The sequence below is a fragment of the Hylobates moloch genome, unplaced genomic scaffold (genome assembly GCF_009828535.3).
Source record: "Hylobates moloch isolate HMO894 unplaced genomic scaffold, HMol_V3 SCAFFOLD_15, whole genome shotgun sequence".
NCBI lineage: Eukaryota > Metazoa > Chordata > Mammalia > Primates > Hylobatidae > Hylobates > Hylobates moloch.
In genome coordinates this window covers 7,169,231-7,192,215 of record NW_026652290.1, presented here as the reverse complement: position 1 = coordinate 7,192,215, position 22,985 = coordinate 7,169,231, and the positions used below count along the sequence as shown (strand labels likewise).

At 58.4% G+C, this 22,985-nt stretch overlaps 1 pseudogene; it reads left to right on the top strand.

Moving 5' to 3' along the window:
- LOC116483866 (putative uncharacterized protein encoded by LINC00482) overlaps positions 1-13,890 on the top strand; it is a 36,749-nt pseudogene extending 22,859 nt beyond the window's left edge.
- The last annotated feature ends 9,095 nt before the right edge of the window (positions 13,891-22,985 follow it).

Genomic DNA, 22,985 nt, shown 5'->3' with positions numbered 1-22,985 from the left:
GGCCCCGAATATGCCAGTCCACATGTGGGCACCTAACCTTGCTGGCTTCATGAGTTTCTCTTTGTTCCATTAGAGTTACAAAACTTAATTTTTTGGAGATATGGAAAAATAAAGTTGTATGAAAACACATCAGAATGGGGGACTACCTAGGGGTATGTTTGAAGCCTACCTTTTTTCCTTTTTTTTTTCTCTCTCTTTTTTTTTGAGACGGAGTCTCACTCTGTCACCCAGGCTGGAGTACAGTAGCACAGTTTCAGCTCACTGCAACCTCCGCCTCTTGGGTTCAAACCATTCTCATGCCTCCCAAGTAGCTGGGATTACAGGCACCCACCACCATGCCTGGCTAATTTTTTATTTTTAGTAAAGACAGGGTTTCACCATGTTGGCCAGGCTGGTCTCAAACTCTTGACCTCAGGTGATTCACCTGCCTCAGCCTCCCAAAGTGCTGGGATTACAGGCATGAGCCACCGCGCCCAGCCTGATGCCTATTCTTCATACCACCCTTTGCAGGCACAGAGTGAGTCCCTGGAACTCGGGTCTTTGCAGTGACACTGGGCATGACTCACTTATTCAAGCACGGATCACCCTGCCCATGCTGGGAAGGCCTTGAAATCCCAGAGTCCATGCACAGCTCCTGGCTGCTTCTACAAATGTGCCCAGCCCTGAGGCATGGTGACTGTAACCTGCTTTTCCCCATCAGCTGGGCCCTGGGGAGTCCAGGCCTGCCCTACATAAGTCTGCACCTGGGCCGCACGGGACTGAGCAGTTAATATCATGGATTTCAGGCAGAGTGGAGGTGGAGGAAGGGCTGGGGCATGGAGGGGACCCTCAGACAGGTATCCTGGGCAGAATGCCAGGGGCCACCTGGCCAGGGTCAGCGGCCAGAGACTATAAACCCAATGGCGATGGACAAACAGAGGGTACAGAATTGGGCTGAGCAGTGGGGTCGGGGGCACCCTGAGGCAGGAGCCAGGGCCCCTCCAGGGCTCAGGGCCAGGGAGCCAGGGCTGGCATGATGAAGCTTAAACCACAAAACAGAAGAAAGCAAATCTGCCCCATTCTGTCTTCCGGGAAGTCTCACCCACTGGGCAAGAGGACTGCACAGGACAGGACTGGGGGTGGGGCTGCCCCGGGCAGAGTGTGCAGACCAGTCCTGCGGGGCTGCCCTTCAGGGTCCCTAGGCCGCTGGCCCTGCCAGGGGCTGTGGCAGCAGCAGTGAGGGAGGACGGAGAAGGCAGCCGAGGCAGAGGGACCCCCTCCGGCCGGCTCCTGCGGGGCTATGGCGCCGCGTTGTCTGTCCTCCAGCCCCTGTAGCCTCCATCCCTGGCACAGCGCCCCAGACTGGCAGAGCCCATGCAGCTGCCAGACAGTCCCCCCTTCCCCTCGCAGCCAAGCACACCCTCAAACCCAGTGTGAGGGTCTGGGACAGCAGACTGACGGGGGCAGGTGGGAAAAGACCACATGCATGATGTGTGCACGTGAGTACGTTTGTGTACATGTGTACACACACACGTAAGAGACAAGGATATACCCTCAACTCTTACTGTCCCCCGCACCAGACCCTCAGGGGAGGCTCCGGACCCCAGCCTGTGCTCCCAGGTGGATGGCGAGGCTGCTTAGAACAGTCCTCACTCCAGGCAATACCTGGGGAGGATCCTGGGGCGGGAGAGTCGGTGCCACGTGTGGGGGCCAGAGGAAGGTCTGGGAGGTCCCAGGAGAGGGAGTGATGCCCGGGGCAGGGCAGGGCAGGGTGAGGGGAGGCTGAGGCCTGGAAGCCAAGGAGACCTGGGCAGCTCTGGGGCCCCAGAGGCCTCAGCCTGGGGGAGCTGCCAGGTGCTGGGGAGAGCATGGGTGCAACCCAGCCCTGCCTGCGCAGTGCTCCTCAACCCGTGCCTTGTCACCACCCCAGGGCCCGGGTCCTCCCTACTCTCCCAACCCTCAGGGACCCTCTCTCAGCCCCCAGCCCTAAGGACGGCGCGTGGCTGCTCTCCCTGGCTGCCTGCCACCCCTGGGCTGGAGCTCCAGCCTCTTTCCCGCTCCCTCTGGCCCCATCATCTGCCTGCTCCTGCCGGCCAGTGACCTCTTGCCCATGTGCTGAAAGAGCCATTGTTCAGGAGGGGATGGAGGGGAAGGGCCGGCTGGTCAGGCCTGGGTACCGGTCAGACTCCAGTGTGTGCCAGTGGATGGACTCGGCTGTCCCCTGGGGCCAGCTGGGCAGCCCATGGGACCTGGAGGCAGTGTTGGGCTGCTGGGGAGGCCTGAGTGAACTCAGAGGCCACCTCCCCTCCTCTCAGCAGCTTCCTTCCCAGCTGAGCCTGAGGGAGGCTGAAGAAGATGCATTTTGCCAAGGTCACTGCTGCAGCCTCTTGTCCAGCAGAGACCTTGGGGGGCAGGGGACACACGGGGGCTCCCTGTGTGGCCAAAGAGGCACTGGAGAAGGGACTTCCCTGAGGCAGCCTGATGCCTCTGGCTGGTGGCGCCTGGGAGCCCTGTGCTTGAGGAGCCGCTGGCACAGCATGGGCCCTGCAGACCGGGGCTCTAACGCAGTGCTGTGGGGCTGGCAGAGCCTGGGCATGGGGGCCAGGCAGAGCTGGGGTCCCAGGCCCTGCATGCTGTCCACTAACAGGACACCAGGCAGTCTCCCGAGCCTGCCGGCTTCCCTGGCCTCAGCCATAAGATGGGCTGAGAGAGAGCGGAGGCTCTGCGGTGGGATTGGGTGAGGAACATTTGAGCCGGAGGCCAGCCTGTCTCTGCGAGGCCCCAGGAGGCCAGAGGTGCCCCTCCGTCATCTGGAGGAGCTGACTGCAGAGGCCTCCCATCCTGTTCCTCAGGCAGGGGCCCCGTCTGGCATTCCCAGGCCACCCTGGGGCTGGGGGAGTTGCAGGTGGTGGGGTCACCTTGGAGGGGGTGCAGCCTGTCCACATCAGCTCTGCTTCCCTCTCTCCCTGCCCCCACAGGCTGGCTTGGCTGAGCCCGACGCTTCTTAAGGTGAGGAGGGCGTCCTTGAAGCCTCCGGCCGCCCCACACCAAGGTCTGTGCACCAAGGTCATGGCTGCGCGGAAGAGGGGAGGGGTGGCGGGGAGGTTGTGGTCCAGAGGGAGGGCAGGGGAGGGAAATAAAAAGAGATTACATTTTTTAAAAGGTACTCTAGCTGTCTGCTGACACCGCCCCTGGTCTCCATCCATTTTATAGCCTGACGGGCTTGAGCAGCTGGGCCTCGTCCGTCAGGGGCGTGCAAAGGGCGGGGGCTGGGAGCAGAGCCCCCGCAGGAGGCCTGGATGGGGGCCACCTCTTCCCGGGCCTGGGTTCCCTCTGGGGTTGCCCAGGCCGGGCAGGGGTGCTCTGTGCAGGTGGGATGGGTGGAGGGAAGCTGGCCCGGGGCGGGTGGCCACTATCTGGGCCCATCTATCCCCCTGACAGGTCAATTTTCTCTTGTGTTTTACAGGAGCTTTCAGGGCAGGAAATGTGATCGGGCAGCTGATTTATCTCCTTACCTGGTCTTTGTTCACAGCCTGGCTCCGGCCCCCCACCCTGCTGCAGGGCCGGAGGACGTCTCCCCAGGGGTCCCCACCTCAGTCTCCTTGGGGGAACTGTGTTGAGCCCAGCTGCCTCTGTGAGATGAAGATAAGAAGGTGAAGACATGAAGGGCCTGCCTGGGGGCAGTCTGGCTTTCTCGCAGAGGGGCTGCACCTGGCTCCCTCCTCCCTCTCGCCGGCAGCCTGCGGGGTGGTGAGGATGAAGGGGCTGTGGGGCCGGGGTGCAGGGATTAGAAGGAGGTGACTGACGTCTCTTCCTCCTCATCGTGTTTTTCACCTCTTAAGTCAACTCTGGTTTCTCGGACTCACGAGTTCTCTCCTGACGGTGGCGGGGTCCTCAGATCACCGGTGCAGACAGGGCCAGACAGGGCCAGTGTGGGGACCCACTCAGCCTGTGGCCTCTGCAGGAGGGAGGTCGGAGGCCTCGGCAGCCACCCCGGCCACCTCCTGAAATAGTGAATGTCCTTCGTTTTCAGCTGACAAGCTCTGATCTTATAATGAGGTATGGAAGTGTTCAGAAAACTTTCAGCAGACGTTCGAGGGAAAACAGCTCAGCTTCCCATGCCCCCGACCTCTGCCAGGAACGAACCCATATCCCTCAAACAGAATTCTGGGAACCTGGGACCATAGGGTCTTCCTGTGCCTCCCCTGCCAGCTCTGCATGACTTTGTCATGTACTTGAGTGCTGGCTGAGATGATGCTACTGCTACCAAACAGGTGGGAGACCAGCCCCAGCCCCACCAGGGCCGGAGTTCCCGGTGAAGAAGCGTCTGCCTGGTTCGCAGGTGTCCAGGACACACCAGTCGCCTGACTCCCAGTCAGGAGAACGCACGCATCAAGTTCTTGCAAGCCAGGGCTCTGCTGGCATCTTCAGGAAGAGGGAGGGTCCTGGGCCTGACTACAGGGCTCCCTTGACAGGAGGGGTTACAAACTTAGCTTCCTGGGGGGCATCGTGGGGTGCGCTGCCTGCCAGGAGACCCCACTCCCGGTCATGGGGTTCTTTCCCACAGAGTGGCAGGAGCCATGCATGATTCTTGGCTGAAGAAGGATCCGCACATACATACGTACATAAATAAATAAATAAATAAATAAATAAATAAATAAATAAGAAGGACCTGCACAGCTATGTGGTCTCTGCCACCTGGCAGGGAAGCCCCCACATCAGCCCTAAGGAAACTTCCCAAAGCTTAGCAGGTGCCTCTTCCTGCCATCCCCTAGGTCTTCTCTTGGCCCCTCTCCCAAGCCTTGACCCATAGCTGACACTTCTAGAAAAGTCTTTACCGAGGCTGGGCGCGGTGGCTCACGCTTGTAATCCCAGCACTTTGGGAGGCTGAGGCGGGCGGATCACAAGGTCAGGAGATTGAGACCACGGTGAAACCCCGTCTCTACTAAAAATACAAAAAATTAGCCGGGCGTGGTGGCGGGCGCCTGTAGTCCCAGCTACTTGGAGAGGCTGAGGCAGAAGAATGGTGTGAACCCGGGAGGCGGAGCTTGCAGTGAGCCGAGATCACGCCACTGCGCTCCAGCCTGGGCGACAGAGCAAGACTCTGTCTCAAAAAAAAAAAAAAAGAAAAGTCTTTACCGAGAAACGGACCGGCTGCATGGGTGGTGAGGAGTGCAGTTGGCAAGGGCCTAGAATCAGAGGGGCCTGTGGCTAAGGCTGTCCTGAAATTCTTAATCATTTTACCTCTGAACTTGCAGATTTTTGTTGTTGTTGTTTTTTGAGGCAGAGTCTTGCTCTGTCACCCAGGCTGGAGTGCAGTGGCGCCATCTCGGCTCACTGCAACTTCCGACTCCTGGGTTCAAGCGATTCTCCTGCCTCAGCCTCCCAAGTAGCTGGGACTACAGGAGCGCACCACCACACCTGGCAAATTTTTGTATTTTTAGTAGAGACAGGGTTTCACCATGTTGGCCAGGCTGATCTCAAACTCCTGATCCACCCGCCTTGGCCTCTCAAAGCACTGGGATTACAGGTGTGAGCCACCGTGCCCGGCCAATAATTTAAAATTTAACATTTTTCTTTATTTTAGAAGGACATTTAATAGTAAATAAACACCCTGGCAAATCGTGTGGCTGTGAAAGGAAAGGAAGCGCCTCCCCTGCCAGCACCTTCACGGAGCCTTTTCCTGCCCTGTTTCGCTCTTGTTGCCCAGGCTGGAGTGCAATGGCGCCATGTGGGCTCCAGTGATTCTCCTGCCTCAGCCTCCAGAGTAGCTGGGATTACAGGCATGTGCCACCACGCCCGGCTAATTTTTTTTATTTTTATTTTTAGTAGAGACCAGGTTTCTCCATGTTGTTTGGGCCGGTCTAGAACTCCTGACCTCAAGTGATCCACCCACCTCGGCCTCCCAAAGTGCTGGGATTACAGGCGTGGGTCACCAGGCCCGGCCCTTTTCCTGCCTTCTAAACAAGTGGCCAGGAATTCTCCTCCTGCACTGGCTCTCCAGATTGTGTGGCAGGCCCTGCAGATGGCACAGGGGACTGGTTCTTCCTCGTGGAAAGCCAGGCCTGGACACCTCTTGGGCATCGCCTGTTGGGGTGACCCTCCGACACCCAGCCTGGAACCCTAGCCAGCTCAGCCTCCGTCCGCTGAGAAATCAAGGTGACCATGTGGCTCAGCCCTCAGGGGCACTCACCACACAAGAGGTCCCTTTCAAGACCCCCTGTTCGGGGCTGGGGCCCCCAAGAAGGGTTGGAGCAGCTTCCTGGGGCTCTGTTCTTCCCCAGGAGTGGGGCCTGGGAGCTGAGGGCATCTCATCTCCCCACAGGCATCTGCTGCTGCTCCTAGCTGCCACCCAACCCCGTGAGATGCTGAGAGCAGGATACTTGTCTGTGCGGGGTGTGGGAAGGGAGAAAGCCCGGCGGAGGGTGGGGGGCTAAGAAGCAAAGGGCGTGGAAGGGCCACTGTGCACTTTTGAAGCCTCTACTTGCCAGTGGTCACCCCACCTCTCCCTGCCCTCATCCAAGGACGGACAGGCCTGGCAGGTGGGCCGGAGCCGTGGGGCAGAAGCATCCTAGGCCTGGCCTCAGAGGAAGGAGGCCACAGCGAAAGTGGAGGCTGTCTGCACCCACCTCCCCAGCCTTTGTCACTGGGACCTCGGCCTGACCCCAAGCCCACCCCAGGCTGCTCACCGAGGTGGGTACCCTGCCCACTGCCAGCTCAGATGCAGTGTGTGTGGACTCCCTTCTCTCTGGGGGTGAATGGGAGTTCCCTCCCCTCCATATCAGGAGGCTAGGAGAGAGCTGGAGGGCCCTGGGATCTCCTTGACCCTGGTCATCAGCCCCAGCCCTGACAGGCCCTGCGTGTGCCATGTGTGGCCTGGGTTTGGAGCTTAGCACCCCGCGGGAATTCTATTAAATCTCCGATTTTATCTGAAAACTTCACCCACATGTTGCATTGCTCTCTCAGGCGTCTGTGTGTGTCCAGGCAGCAGTAACGCTACTAATGCTGGTGGCCATCACAGGAAGCCAGTCTGAACATGCCTGCTGCCCCCCCAGGGCCTGTTTCACCGTCATGACACCAGGCGTGGCAGAGACGGGGACGAGGAGCAGAGGCCTGGACCTCTAAGGGTCTCAGCAGTGGGAGGCCGGTCTGTCACGAGTGTTTGATGACCATGGAGAGGAGGTGGTGGAGGTAAGTGTGGCTGCTTCCAGGAGAAGGGCGGGCAGTGCTGGGGGAGGGGTTCCGTATTGCTTAAGTGCCTACTGTGTGCTAGGTCCTTTGTGGGCTTCATTTAATTTATTGCCACAGCCACGGGAGGGAGGAGTGGTTAGCGCTGTATTTCAGATGAGGAAACGAGGCTCCGGTGAAGACACTTGTCCAGTCCTCTGGCTGTCGAAGGTGGGGAAAGGACGTCAACCTGGGCTCAGGAGAGATGAGGAAGCTGAGGCCTAGAGCCTTGTCAGGCCTAGAGCTGCTGTCCTCCTGCCGGGGCAACACTGCCTGCCTTCATTTAGAGCAGCAGATCCTACAGCACCCAGGTCCTCACCTGTCAAAGGCAGACACCATTCCTGACCATGTGATGGCCTGGACGAGACCAGCGTCTGGGTGTCTGGGTGGGAACTGGGAGGGCCCGGCCAGGTCTGGCACATGGTGACTCTGCCTGCCCTTTGCAGCTGAGAGCTGGCCTCTCCTAGACCTCGCTGTCCACTGACACTCAGTGCCCCTGCAGCCTTCTCTTCCTGCCCCCATGAAGGTGGCATTCTCCTGGGGGCCGCTCCAGCCCTCTGCCTGGGGAGCAAGCAGAGGGGCCTGGGACCCCACCTGTGTTCCTGTCTCTATCCCTCCTCAGCTGTCACCAGCTTTAATTACCCCGGCTCCATCTGCCCCGGCCCCTGCGCAGCTGGAGAACCTCTTGGGCTGGCGCAGGGCCCCTCGTCTGGGCACGCAGCATTCCTGCATTCCTCCCCGGGGCCCACCGACCTGCCCTGCTGGTTGCGGGCTGCCTCGGGGTGCAGGGAACCCGGTATGTGTGTTGGGGGGGTGCACAGCTGCTGGATGGGGAGCCTGGTGAGAGCCCGGCTGTGCCCCGGGACTCCCAGCTGCATTGCCCACATCCCTCTGCCACCCCGCATCACGACTGGAGCCTGGCAAGAAGTCAGTGATTCATCACTCGGGCCCTGGGGGCTGCCTGGAGGGGCGCGGGTGCTTCTAACAGCAGGGAAGGGAAGGCAAGAGAGAACCTTCCACAGTTGGGAGCAGCAAAGTGGCCCAGGAAGCCCCTCACAGGATGGGACCATCTAAGGTTCCAGTGACCCCAACCCCCCGGAGCAGGGCCCCTAGCCTAGTGGTATCTGGACAAGCCCTGTCTGGGGTGCACCTTCTCAGGGAGACCCTCTGCTCTTTGGGCTGCTGTCCTGGGGAGCCTCCCCCTTCCTGGGGCTGGGTGGACGAGCTGCGGAACGGCAGCTCCCCCTGGAGGGGCTGGGGAAGAAGTGGGGGGCGCTGCCCACCAGCCCCTCCCTACCCCGAGGCTTCCCAGATGATCTGCCTCCAGCTCCAAACAGGAGGGGTGGCCACCTGCGAGTTTCTCTGGGGCCCAAGTGGTCACTGCCGGAGCTCCCTGTGTCCCTGTGTCGGGACAGGCTCCTCTCCACCTCTGTGTTTGGGCAGCTCTCCCCTTGTGTCTGGAATTTTTAGAAAAGGGAAAAAATGCAGACGAAAGCAGGCTTTTTATCTTGTTGAATGCTCCAACACCCTCACTCGCTACACCATGGTGGTGGAAGATTCAAAGGAAGTTTCCTCCTGGTGGCTGTGATTATCATCTGCAGTTCTTGTTCTGGGACATCGCAAAGGTCACATTGTCTGTCCAGCCCCGCCCCGCCCTGACATTGCTCCAGGAGTGGGGACGGGGTCAGAACCACCCCAGCTCTCAGGGGCCCCGCCCTGGGGAACACACGTCTGCGGTGTTACCCACCACTGCCTGGGACCTGGCCAAGGGCTCCACACACCAAGACCAGGGTGAGGGGAGGTGGTGGGTGGGGACCAGCCCTGCCTCTCTTGGAGACCCCCAGGGCATCGCGCCAGGCCAGCCTGGAGTCGGGTGTGGAGTGGTTAGTGTGAGCATTACGTCCTCTTTTCCCTAATGTGGCTGAAAATGTCCCCGGGGCCAGTCCCCCAGGGCACAGTGCTGGACTCGATGCAGCAGAAAGAGTTGGGGTGTTTGACCAGGCGCGGTGGCTCACCTCTGTAATCCCAGCACTTTGGGAGGCTGAGGCGGGTGGATCACCTGAGGTCAGGAGTTGGAGACCAGCCTGGTCGACACGGCGAAACCCCATCTCTACTAAAAATACAAACATTAGCTGGGTGTGGTGGCGGGTGCCAGTAATCCCAGCTACTGGGGAGGCTGAAACAGGAGAATCACTTGAACCCGGGCGGCGGAGGTTGCAGTGAGCCGAGATCTCGCCATTGCATTCCAGCCTGGGTAACAAAGCGAGACTCTGTCTCAAAAAAAAAAAGAGAGTTGGGGTGTTCCATTCTCAGGGAAGGGGTCAGAGCTACATCCCTGGGGTGCCCTGAGCTTGGGGGTCATGATAACCTTCACCCTGCATGGAGCCCTGGCCCACACCTAGAAGTCTTGTGGCCTTGAGCACACTGCGTTGCCTCTCTGAGCCTCGGTTTTACCATCTATAGAATGGAGAGGGTAACGTGAGAGATTGCTATTGGCTGGCTTCATTCATTGGGCCCTAAACCAAATGGTGGCTTAAATACCAGAGGCTTGCTCAATGGGTGGTGGGCAGGCAGCCAGGCTGGGACGGTGCCTCTCCCTCTCTACGGTGCCTCCCCCTCTACGGTGCCTCCCCCTCTCCATGGTGCCCCCCAACCATGGCCTCCATCCCTGGGGTCCAGGTTTCATTTGTTTCTCAGCAAATGCTACAGAGCTTTTGTAGACCCACCAGCAGGAGTGGGGCTGCCAGGCAGTGAGCTAGGGGGTGCTGGGAGGGCCCAAGGGGAGGCAGGGCACATCCTGCAGGGTCCCTGTGAGGACCTGGGCTGAGGGTGGGTTTGAGCAGAGGCTGACATGGTCTCACCCTCTGGCTGCTGGGTGAGAACAGACCGTGGGGAGGCCAGGGCAGAAGTAGGAGAACATCACCATCCCGGATCGCAGTGGAGACACAGGAAGTGGGGAGAAGTGGTCCAAGTTGTGGATATCTGAACATGGACTCAGCAGAATTTCCTGACAGATTGGATGAGGGGTGTGACTGAAAGGGAGACATCAAAGATGGTTCCATAACAGCGGCAGGAGCTCCAGCCATTGCATCTACATTCCAGGCAGCAGGAAGGAGAAAGGAGGGAAGGTAAAAGACTATTGAAAAGCTTTCAGCTGGGGCCGGGCATGGTGGCTCACACCTGTAATCCCAACAATTTGGGAAGCCGAGGCTGGTGGATCACTTGAGCCCAGGAGTCTGAGACCAGCCTGGCCAACATGGCGAAACCCTGTCTCTACAAAAAATACAAAAATTAGCCATGTGCACCTGTGGTCCCAGGTATGATCTTGCCACTGTACCTCAGCCTGGGTGACAGAGTGAGACCCTGATTCAGAGAAGGGGGAGGGGGAGGGGAAGGGGAAGGGGAAGAGGGAGGGGAAGGGGGAGGGGAAGGAGAAAGGGAAGGGGAAGGGGGAGGGGGAAGGGGAGGGGAAGGGAAGGAGAAAGGGAAGGGGAAGGGGGAGGGGGAAGGGGAGGGGAATGGGAAGGGCAAGGGGGCGGTGAAGGGGGAGGGGAAGGGGGAGGAGAAAGGGAAGGGGAAGGGGAAAGGGGAGGAGAAGGGGAGGGAAAGAGGAGTGGAAGGGGAGGGGAAGGCAGAGTGGAAGGGGGAAGGGAAGGGGAGGGGAAGGTGGAGGGGAAGGGAAGGGGAGGGGAAGGTGGAGGGGAAGGGAAGGGGAGGGGAAGGTGGAGGGGAAGGTGGAAGGGAAGGGGAAGGGGGAGGAGAAAGGGAAGGGGAACGGGAGGAGAAACGGAAGGAGGAGGAGGAGGGGGAGGAGAAACGGAAGGAGGAGGAGGAGGGGGAGGAGAAACGGAAGGAGGAGGGGGAGGGGGAGGGAGAGGGTCTTTTGGCAAGTCAGGAAGTCGGCCCAGCCCTTCTGCTTATGTTGCTCAGGTTGTAGTCACAGGACCATGCCTGGTGCACGTGAGGATGGGGAGGTGATTGCTAGCTAGGAACTGCGCACTCAACAATGACAGAGAGATGCCTCCAGGTGGGGAAAGCAGTGCGTGGACACTGGTCAGCCGGCCACTCCAGGCAGTGGGAAGGTGCTCAGAGGCCCAAGGAGTCAACTCTGGTGGGCGCTGGCTGTGCAGCCGGTGCTGGTGCCCTGAACACGGCAGAGGCCCAGCCCGGGCCTCACTCAAAGGAAGCAGGGAGACAGGAGCGGGCCTGTGGGCTTCTCTCGAGAGCTGCCAGGCAGCCAGGCAGGCCGGGAATGACATTTGCCATGCTGTGCCCCTGGCTCTGGCACTGGGCGGCTCCTGAGGCCCAGGGAGGAGCGTGACCTGCCCATGGTTCCACCATCATCGAATGCGAGTCAGAGTCAGACCAACGCTGTGACTCCAGGACAATGCCGTGTCCACTCCTGGGGCTCAAAAGAGCATGACAGGGATTTGGGGGACAAGGGTGTTCACTTCTGCCCTCTAACAGGCTGAGGGGGAGGGTCTGGTTTCTCTGCTCACCTGTACTGAGATGGTGCTGGGGAGAGGCAGGCGGGAGCCCTAGCCCCCTCCAAGTGTTTGCCAGCCCAGACTCTGTCCTGTCCAGGCGTGTCCTGTCCACCTGCCTCCCTCTAGGGACCAGGGGGGCAGGCCTGGAGCACTGAGCTCAGGGCCCCCAGCCGTCTAGAGGGACAGCTTCCTCACGCCATGCACCTGGGCTGAGCTCAAGTCACTGCAGCCCCTGACCCCCAACTCAGACACCCTTTTGCAGCCCACCCACCACCCAAGAAGCTGCTGTGAAAGGACAGAGGCAATCAGGGCACTGGGAACACGTGGCACAGGGCAGAGAGCTCCTGAGGCCTGGGAGGCTGCCACGTTGGGTCCCAGATGGACACACCCCAGTATGCCCAGTCTCAGGGCCTGAGGCACCCACTGGTTCTAGAATTCTCTCAGGAGAAGAGAGCCCCTCACGGCCCCCTTCATCACAGGCTGCGCAGCCTCAGCCTGGCCAGCCCCGAGACCCTTCCAGCTTGCGGATCCCCCTCCTGCTCCCCTGACCCTGACTCTCCCAGGGTGGACTGGCCAGCTCTGGGTCTGGTCTGCAGGCAGGAGCCCTGCCCAGGCGGCCCCTGGGGCCGGCCCTCCTATCCCCAACTCCATGCACGTGTATAAATGCCCTGCACAATCCGGGGCCTTTGCCCGTGCATTCTCTGCCCGGGCGCCCTCTACACCATTTGCTGAACCTGGGTGTGCGCTCTGGGCCCCTCTGCAGGTGCATCCTCTGCTTCTTTGGGAAAGCCCCACCTGTCTTGAGGTCCCCTATACCTGTGCTTCCCAGCACCTCGGAGACCCCAGAACCACTAAACAAAGAACATCAGGGTCGGGAGCTGCCACACGGAGGACCCCAGGGTGGCAGGCTCACAACAGCACAGGCGTCCTCCTACAGCTCCCAGGGCCGGGAGCCCGAAACCAAGGTGTCCACAGGGCCCTGCTGCCCCCAGAGGCTCTGGGCAGAGCCCTCCTGCCTTTCCAGCTCCCCCTGGTTCCCGTGCTCCTCGGCTTGTGGCCCCATCACTCTGGCCTCTGCCTTCATCTCATGTGAGTTTCTCCTCCTCTTCCATCCCTTATAAGGATGAGGGTCGTTGGGCTTAGGGACCCCTGGGATGATCCAGGATGACCTCATCTCCAGATAACCTCTCCATGACAGCTGCAAAGACCCTTGCTCCAGTTCTGAGATTCTGAGATTCTGGTTGGACATCACATACTGGAGGCCACCATTCCACCTACTACACAAAGAAACCCTCCCCTCTAGAACCCCTTTCCCTGCCTGACCAGCCCTTTGCTGCTCTCACACCCCCTGACAAATTTGGATCTGTTCCTTTATTCTACCCACCTGCCCTAGGCCGAGATCCCTGGAGTGGGCCCGGCTCTGTTCACTGCTCCCCCGGCCTCCTGCTGTTTCCCACACGCAGCCATGGTACAAGGCAGCTCATCCAACCACCTCCCCATCCGCAGACTCCAGGGATGTACACCCTGCCTCAGGGGCTCCGCCTGGGTCCTGGCTGGTGGAGGGCACAGCCGTTAAGGAAGGCCCTCAGCTGCAGGATGGGGCTGTGCCACGGAGACCAACCAGGCCCTCTAAGGCACTGTGGCCGGCCCAGATGTCAGCAGCTCCAGAAATGAGGCTGGGATAGATGGTGCCTAGTGACGCAAGGGGACTGTGGGGGCCACAGGGGACCCTGCTCACCTGGACCTACCGTGGAGGCCAGGGAGGGAGATGGACTCGAAGGGTGGAAGGGCCCAGAGAAGGCACGTTTGCAGAGCAGCGGCCGCATTTCCAGAGCTCGGGAGCCCAACAGGAATCCTCTCCGCCCATGGGACCACCGCCCTTGGGGCTGGGGGATGCTGCAGGGGACAGCAGAGGGCAGAGAGGCCAGGAAAAGGGGAGGGCAGAGGGCAGAGAGGCAGGAAAAGCGAGGTGCCCACCTGCAAGTGCCCAAAGAAGGGACCAAGTCCGGGTCCCTGGACCAGAGCGGCTGCCTGGTGGGGCAGGCAGGAAGGGGCCAAGGCCAGCGCCAAGGGGGAGCAGGTGAGGGACCCTGGTGGGCATCGGTGGGAACTAGGCCACGCTTCTCCCTGCTTACGCTTTAATCAAGGACATTCCTGTGGTTCTTGACAAGTGTCGCACATTACATGGGTGTCGTGAGCTGGGCTCCGTGAGAGTGTGCAGGTGGCTCAGGCACCCAGGGGTGGCTGGGGGCAGCGAGGGAGCGGCAAGGCCTCAAACCCGAGCGGCGGCCTGGCCTGCGTGCCAGGATGTGCGGCGTGAGTTTCCCGGGCTGCAGGAACAAGGTCCACAGACTGGGGAGCTTCACGCAACAGAAACGACCTCGCAGTTCCCGAGGCCAGAGCCCACTGGGGTGGCTCCCTGAGGCTGTGAGCCAGGACTGTCCTGGGCTGCCCCCTCTTCCACAGGCTGAGGCCATCCTTGGCGTCTGTTGGCCTGTGGCCGCCTCGCCCAACCTCTGCCCTCATGTCCACACGGGTCCTCCCTGTGTGCATGTTGGTGTCTGGATCTGCATCGTCTACTGTGGGGCATCGAGGATAGGGCCCGCCACACCAACATGGCCTCATCGTAACTAAGTGTAGTCGGCAGTGATCCTATTTCCCAATAAGGTCCCATTCTGAGGTCCTGGACTTCAACATGTGAATTTTGGGGGCCAAAACTCTACCCTGGCATGCAGAGAGAGAAGGTGGGCGTGGAGCCCCTCAGCGGGAAGTCCCTTGGGAAGTCGCAGGCCCCCTTGGTGGGGCAATTGGGACATGCCTGTGAGGGTCCTGGGGACAGGGGGCCTGCCTACCGAGGCTCTGCCAACAGCTATTTCTAAATTCCTCATGGAAAATACCCTGTGGCCCTCCTCATCCCGGAGCAAGCGACGGGCTGGGCTGGAGGGTGTCTGAGCCAGGCTGGTGCCGGGGAGCAGATGTGGGTGGCCCACCCCAGCCCCTTATTCTTGTTCCCCACCTCCCAGAAAAGGGGGAGGGTGGGCGGAGCCGGCCCTCCTGGGCTCTCTCCTTGGGTCCCAGAGCCACCTGGGGAGGGGAGGCTCAACCCCCGACCTTGGCCAGCCGGCTGCAGGTCTCTCAGGGCTGGCACAGAACAGCTGGGCTTTGCCAGGTGTCCCCTAGCCTGATGCACGGCCCGGTGGGGCAGTCTCCAGGCCTCCCAGGATTCTCAGCTGCGCCGTCTCCCCAGCCCCCAAACCCGAGTGGTGGGCGCCAGGGGACTGGACTGTCAGTTTGTGGAGCTGGGGCTGCAGCCGGTGGCGTTTCCAACAAGGGTCTTTTGGCTGCCTGGCTCCAGGGAGAGGCCTCTGGAGGCAAGGGGTAACCTACCGGGGAAGCCTCAAAGGCTCCCCCATCCCCGCCCTGCACAGACTCCACCGGCCCCCTATGGTTCCTCCAGGTCCTCTTCAGTCATGACAGGCAGTGCCTGGGTGCCCGGCCTGCTCAGCACACCCTGGGCCTCAGCCCCACCCAAGCCTTGGCCCAGCATGGGAGCCACCACGGGAACACACACACGGGCTGGAGGGTGTCTGAGCCAGGCTGGTGCCGGAGAGCAGATGCAGCAGATCGAGGAGAAAAGCCCTGGGGCAGCGGCTTCTGGAGCTCTGGCCAAGGATGGGCGCTGAAGCACACCCCTGCCCAGCCCAGAGCACTAGGCCAGGGGCAGGGTGGGGGAACAGCTCGAAGCTCCCTGCGAAGTCTGTCCCTCCTCCTGGAGCCTCAGCTGCCCCTCCAACACGGCCCTCTGTGGGAGCCCAGATGGCCCCAGTGTGGCCATCAGACATGGGCAGGCCCTGGTGGATTCTACTGTGTCAGGTGACATGGTGGCGCCCCGGCCACAGGCTGTGCCCCAGCTGCGGCGTTAAGAAGGGCTGTGGATCTAAATAAAATCCAGTCTCTGTGCTGGACCTGTTGTCAGTTTTATGGCTCTGGGGTTATAGAAACAGGGGGAAGAGACCCCCAGGGGGCAGGGTGGGCTGGACGAGAGGCCACCAGGTGGGGCCCTCCCCTCCCTCCATGGGATACCACCCTGGGTGATTCTAAAGGTGGGGAGTCCACTGAGAAAGGGAGATGGGAACCAGAGTACCTAGAGAATTCGGCACCTGAGCCCAGGTGAACTTTTAACTCCTGCCTGCTGGGGTGGTGAAAGCCCAGGCTCCACCTGAGGCACCCCCAGCTCCCCAAGCCCACTGGGAACCCAATTTAGATTCCCAGGGGCCGTCCTGGCCTTTGCTCACGCCCCCAGCTTAGAAGTTGGAGACCCAGGTGGGAGAGCATAGGACTGCCCAGGAAGCAGCGCTCAGGAGGGAGGGGGGCCAGTCCTCTCTGGGGCTCCTATGCAGGACCTCCCAGAAACCGCAGACACCAGGGTTAAACAGGCTTCCAGCCGGCGAGGTGGCTCATGCCTGTAATCCCGGCACTTTGGGAGGCCAAGGTGGGCGGATCACTTGAGGTGAGGAGTTCAAGACCAGCCCGGCCAACATGGTGAAACCCCGTCTCTACTAAAAAACCCCACAAAATTAGCAGGGCACGGTGGCGGGTGCCTGTGATCCCAGCTACTCGGGAGGCTGAGGCAGGAGAATCGCTTGAACCCAGGAGGCAGAGGTTGCAGTGAGCCGAGATCGCGCCACTGCACTCCAGCCTGAGTGACAGAGTGAGACTCCATCTCAAACAAACAAACAAACAAAAAACAAAAACCAAAACAAAAAAACCAGGCTTCAGCTGTGGAGGGCACCTGGGCTGTGCGGCTCCGTGGGCCAAGCTCTGCCCACCGCGGCACTCCTGAGCCCACCCACCTCCCCCAGGCATCCTTTCCTGAAGCAGGCCAGGGCTTGTGGGGGTTCCACTGCAGCTGGGGCCCCGCATTTCTTTGGTGGGAGTTGTGGTGGGGCAGAGGGTGCTTGCGTGCCCGGTGTGGGAGGAGGAGGAGCCTCACCACAGACATGCAGCGGGTGCAGCAGACCCATGCTCTTGGAGACTGAGGTTCCCAGAGACCGCAGAGGTCCGAGCCAGCCCTCCGTCCCTCTTCCCAGACGGTGCCCAGGGGTGTCATCCCCTGTGACCTAACAGAAAGTTGCTGCCCTTGCAGCAGCCATGTCGGTGGTGGGAGCCCCAGAGCGGGCTCAGGGAGGTTCCGTAGCATGCCTGGGTGACACAGTCTTGGTGCTCAGGAAGCCATGCACGGCTCCTGTGGGACAATGATATCCCATCAGTTCTGGTGACCACACTCACGTTTGGGCATTAAGGCTGGAAGGTGCTGGCTGGAAAACGGCCACGGCGCTTCCTTTCTCCTTCCCTCCTCCTGCTCACACTTCATCCCAAAGCATTTAGGCTGGGCAGGGTTGGGGGCAGCCCAGGGTGGGGTGCAGGAGCCCGAGGGAGGTGGGAGCAAGGGAGTTACAAACCAGGAAAGGGGAGCACCAGGAGGAGCCCCGTGCTGGGACCTCTACAGGTGTTTGGAGGTGTTGGTGCGAAGCCTCAGTGCATGTAGCCAGATGCGGAGTTAGAGAGCTAGAGGTGGATGTGTGGTGCACACACACATGCGTCCAACACACCATCCACCCACACACACACCACACACATGTGCAACACACCATCCACCCACACATGCACACACACGTGCAACACACCACCCACCCACACAGGCGTGCAACACGCCACCCACCCACACATGCACTGCACACACGCGTGCAACTCACCACCCACCCACCCCACACATGTGCAACACACCACCCATGCACCACACACACGCATGCAACACACCATCCACCCACACACGCACCACACACACAGGCACCATGCACCACACAATCATACATGGCCATACACACCACACACACTATACACAGACACACACACACACATACCCCACAAATGCCATACACACACACGCAGACAACCACAGACACATGCACCCCACACACACACCACAGACATACACCCCATACATACCACACACACGTCATACACACACCCCCCGCCAACATCTCTTCTTGCTCTGTCCAGAGGGAACCCAGACGCCACAAGCACACTCCCCTTCCCCTCAGGAGGTTCCCTCTCCCAGAAACCAGGGCTCCTGGGGAAATGGCGAGCCCAGCCTGGGCAGGAAAAGCACAAGAACATCCCATGGAGCCGGGAAGCAAGAATGCTGGGGGCACATCAGGGACACATGGAAGGACCCAGGGGCCAGCCGACAGGGCTCCCACAAGGCTGAGCCTGGGACAACCTGAGCATCTCAATAGTGAGTCAGGGGTCGACCCACAGAATAAGACAGGAACCCTGAGCCCGTACTGCTGGAGGCTGACCGAAAGCTAAGGCCCAGGATACTCAGTGTGGAAGCCGCCCCCATCCCCACAGAGCACTCACCAGGTCCACAGAAGCGGTGGCTGCGGCAGCGAAGCCCAGCCCAGCAGGCGACGGGAAGCTCAGGAGCCCTGGGCCCCACGGCCACTGTGCACCACAGGTGGGATTCAGTGTCCAAAAGGCCTCACTTCTGTGACAGGGACACATGGCCTGAATCAGCGTAAGGGTGGCCGGCAGCATTGCGGCCCCCTAAGGTGTGCACCCCTCATCCCGGAACCCGTGAATATGTGACCTCACTCGGCAAAAGGGACTTTGCAGATGTGATTAAGGTTAGACCTTGAGATGGGAGATGATCCCAGATTATCCAGATGGGCTCCATCTAATTGCACGAAACCTTAGGGTTGGAAAACCTTCCTCGGCTGGGCCGGAGATGGGACAGGAGGACTGGCTCCTCTCCATGGGGAAGGTAGGGAAAGGGGCCGTGAGCCAGGGAACAGGAGGCCTTCAGAAGCTGGGGACAGCCTCAGGGGACAGCTGGCAAGAAAACAGGAACCATGGTCCTGTGACCCTAAGGAGCTGGACTCAGCCAACGGCCAAAGAGCAGGAAGCAGGCTGTCTCCCGGAGCTTCCAGAAGTCAGGCAGCCTGCCGACACCTCGATCTGTGCTGGACTTCTGACCTCCAGAGCCCAGGCGTAACGAATTTTTGTTGTTGAAGCTACTTAGTTTGTGGTAATTTGTTTAATGAAAAACTACAGCAATGAAGAGACATCAAACCCACATCGAAGGACACAGGGTTGGTTATTATCAAGCACCGAAATTCCTCAGAACAAACAGCTAAATAGGAAAACGAGCAAAAATGAGTAAGCATTTCACAGAAGAAAAATGGACAATAAAAATATGAATAAATAATTTACCTAATTTGTAATAAGAACAAATTAGAGCCACAAAGAGATTCCATTTCATTCATCGGACCGGCCAAACTAACAATAACCAAATGTTGGAGCAGAGGCCCAAAAGCTAAGCCCTGAGGCCGCACTGGGCCAGCTGCTGTTTTTGTAAATAAAGTTTTATTGGAACACAGAGACGCCCACTTGTTTACATATTGTCTCTGGCTGCTTCTGATCTGCAATGGCAGAACTGAATATTTGTGAGACCATTTGGCACTGCGAGAGACTAATGACACAACTGAATATTTGCGAGAGACCATTTGGCCCGCAAAGCAAAAAATATTTACTATCTGACTCTTACTAGAAAGTTTGCCAACCTTTGCTGTAAACCAGGAAGAGCTCTTATAGCTACTTTGAAGAGCAATTTGGCAAGATCTAGTAAAGTCATTTAGGTATGCATATGCATACTCTGCAATTCCACTTGTAGGTATTTACCCTAGAGAGACTTGAACAAACACACATTCAGGAGACAAGTCTGGTCACTGCATCACTGTCTCTAAGGCAAGTGACTGGACACAACTCAGGTGCCCTTGGCAGGAGAATGGATGCGGATCTGGGCTATTTAAGTAACGGAGTTCGACAAAGCAGCAAGAACGAGACTCAGAGCACATGCAACATGACGGCAATTCTTGTGAACAAAGTTGAATTGGCCAGGTGCGGTGGCTCATGCCTGTAATCTCAGCTCTCAGGGAGGCAGAGGCAGGACTACAGCTTGAGCCCAGGAGTTCGAGACCCGCCTGGGCAATACAGCAAGACCCCATTCTTCACAAAAAGGAAAAAAAAAAGACAAAAAAAGAAATTTAAGTGTAACAAAGTTGAATGAAAAAGAAAGTTGCAGAAGCGCACATATATGTAATTCAATTCTTACAATAGTCCAAAATGCAAAGGTGCCCCATCCCAATACACTACTGAACTAGTTAGGGTACAGCTTTGGGTTCATGAAACAGAGTCCAAAATCATGGTGAGTGCAAGGAGCAGGTTTGTCTCTCCCTCCTGGAGCAGTTGGGAGGAGGTAGTCGTGGATGAGAATGGCGGCTTGGCTCCACGAGTTGTTCAGGGATCCAGGATCCTTGTAGCTTGGTGCTCCACTCTGCCACGGTATCACCCTTGTCTGCATGTCCGAGATGGCTTCCTACCACCACGTCTAGGTTCCAAACAGCATGATGAAGGAGCGGCACACCCCCTCCTAAGAAATGACCTAGAAGTTTCTCCTGTCATTTCTGCTTCTTATTGTCCAGAACTTGGTCACATAGCCAGCCCTACTTGCAAGGGACACTGGCAAGTGTATTTTATTTTTATTTTTATTTTTTTGAGACAGAGTCTCACTCTGTCGCCAGGCTGGAGTGCTGTGGCACGATCTCGGCTCACTGCAACCTCCGACTCCCTGGTTCAAGCGATTCTCCTGCCTCAGCCTTATGAGTAGCTGGGATTACAGGCACACACCACCACGCCCGGCTAATTTTTGTATTTTTAGTAGAGACAGAGTTTCACCATATTGGCCAGGATGGTCTCGATCTCCTGATCTCGTGATCCACCCACCTCGGCCTCCCAAAGTGCTGGGATTACAGGCGTGAGCCACCGCGCCCAGCCTTTTTTTTTTTTTTTTTTTGAGACAAAGTCTTGCCCTGTTGCCCAGGCTGGAGTGCAATGGCACGATCTCGGCTCACAGCAACCTCTGCCTCCTGGGTTCAAGCGATTCTCCTGGCTCAGCCTCCTGAGAACCTGGGATTACAGGTGCGTGCCACCACGCCTAGCTAATTTTTTGTATCTTTAGTAGAGATGGGGTTTCACCATGTTGGCCAGGCTGGCCTCAAATTCCTGACCTCGTGATCTGCCTGCCTCAGCCTCTCCAAGTGCTGGGATTACAGGTGTGAGCCACCACGCTTGGCTGGAATTGTATTCTTTATCCTAGGCAGTTATACGTGCAGGCCAATTCCTATTAATTTGGAAAATGGAATAAACGAATATTAAGAGACAGATAGTCAGCTGGGCACAGTGGCTCACGCCTGTAATCCCAGCACTTTGGGAGGCCGAGGTGAGCAGATCACTTGAGCCCAGGAGTTTGAGACCAGCCTGGGCAACATGACGAAATCCCATCTCTACAAAAAAAGTGAAAATTAGCTGGGCATGGTGGCACACACCTGTAGTTTCAGCTACTGAGGGCCTGAAGTGGGAGGATCACTTTAGCCCAGGAGGGAAAGGCTGAAGTAAGCTGAGATTGTGCCACTGCACTCCAGACTGGGCGACAGAGTGAGACTCTGTCTCAAAAAAAAAAAAAAAAAAAAAAAACCAGAGACAAATAGTCTTCCCCATAATTGTTTAGGGATATATCCATATATGGTAAACCTTTTAAAGAAAAGTAATGAGTTCATAAAATCTGGATCGTGATGTCTCAGGATAGCAGGGAAGAGGGGAAGAAGGTGCTGGAACTGGGGAGGAACTGAAAGGGAGGATCTAAGCCTTTGGTAATATTTTATTCATAAAGCTCAATAGCGGGTCCATGGTATTTGTTATTCGTGAAAACATACATTTAAGTTTCCCAGCCTACCTTGCATGCATAACATTTTATGAAAATTACATAATAAAAAGGAGGTTATGGAATGTGTATGCCATTTCATTTATATAAAAGTAAATGGGCTGGGTGCCGTGGCTCACACCTGTAATCCCAGCACTTTGGGAGGCCGAGGTGGGCGGATCACCTGAGGTCGGGAGTTTGAGACCAGCCTGGCCACCATGGTGAAACCCGGTCTCTACTAAAAATACAAAAATTAGCCGGGTGTGGTGGCGGGAGCCTGTAATTCCAGCTACTCGGGAGGCTGAGGCAGGAGAATAGCTTGAACCTGGGAGGTGAGGTTGCAGTGAGCCGAGATCACACCACTTGTCTGCCTGGGCGACAGAGCAAGACTCTGACTGAAAAAAAAAAAAAAAACAAAAAAACAAAAAAACCCCAGAGGCATTTGTTATTTTGCCTGCGTATTTAATTAGTCTTTACCCAGGCATTTCCTCCTGTTCTTCTCCTGAAGGTGGGGCACAGCCTTACCTCGTGGCTGCACTGCTAGTGCCTGAGGAACGGGCCTCTGTTCTAAGACACCTTGTGCTACAGGTGCTGCAGACACGGCCTCCTTTCGTCCGCCGTCCTCCCCCAGCAGCCTGGAATCACTTGCTGCTTCCCAGCCATTCGGTCTACGCGCTCATTCAGCAGACTCACAGTGAGCAGCTAGGTGCCAGGAATCCACAGATCTACCAGGACCCTTCTCTGTTCTCTCCTCCCCCCGGTCTCCATTTCTACCCGAGGAATTCTCATTTGTCCTTCAAGCTCCAGCCTAGAAGCCACCTCCTCTGGAAGCCCTCCCGGGTTTCCCTGGTCATGTAAGCCTCCACCTCTCCTGTCCCCTCCAGGAATGTCTCTTGCTCTTTTCGTGTGAAAAGGTGAAGTTCAACACGGCCACTGCTCTGGGCGCAGTTCTGAAGCGCACCGCCTCCCCTTAGAGCTGTGTGGCCTTAGCGGAGTGGCCGAGCCTCTCTGTGCCCAGCGTTTCATTCCTACCTCGTAGGTGCTAATTCCTCAGAACAGGCTATTTTTCGGCTCAGGCAGTCAAGGCCCCCGCCCCCGTGCCCTGGCGCCAAGCACCCGCCCCCAAATCAGTCCTGGGAATAAAGGTCTAAAAGGAACCCTTAAACCCGCTCCTCCCCGGAGGGCACAGCGCCTTCCCTTCTCTCCAGCCCGCGACTGCCCACCCAAACCGAGGCCTCGCGGGGCGAGTCCCTTGTTCTCCAGCTCGATGAACTGGGGGGCCCTGGGCACAGGTCGGCTGGAACAGCTCGCCGCACGGGACAGCTGCGCGGCCCTCTGGTTCCCCCCCCCCCCCCCCCCGCCCCACCGGCCCAGTTTCCGCCCACCCCTGCGGGCCCGCCTCTCAATGGCTCGCGTCCCACCAAACCCTATCCCCTGGTCGTCACTTCCGGGCAACGGAGCCCGGGGAA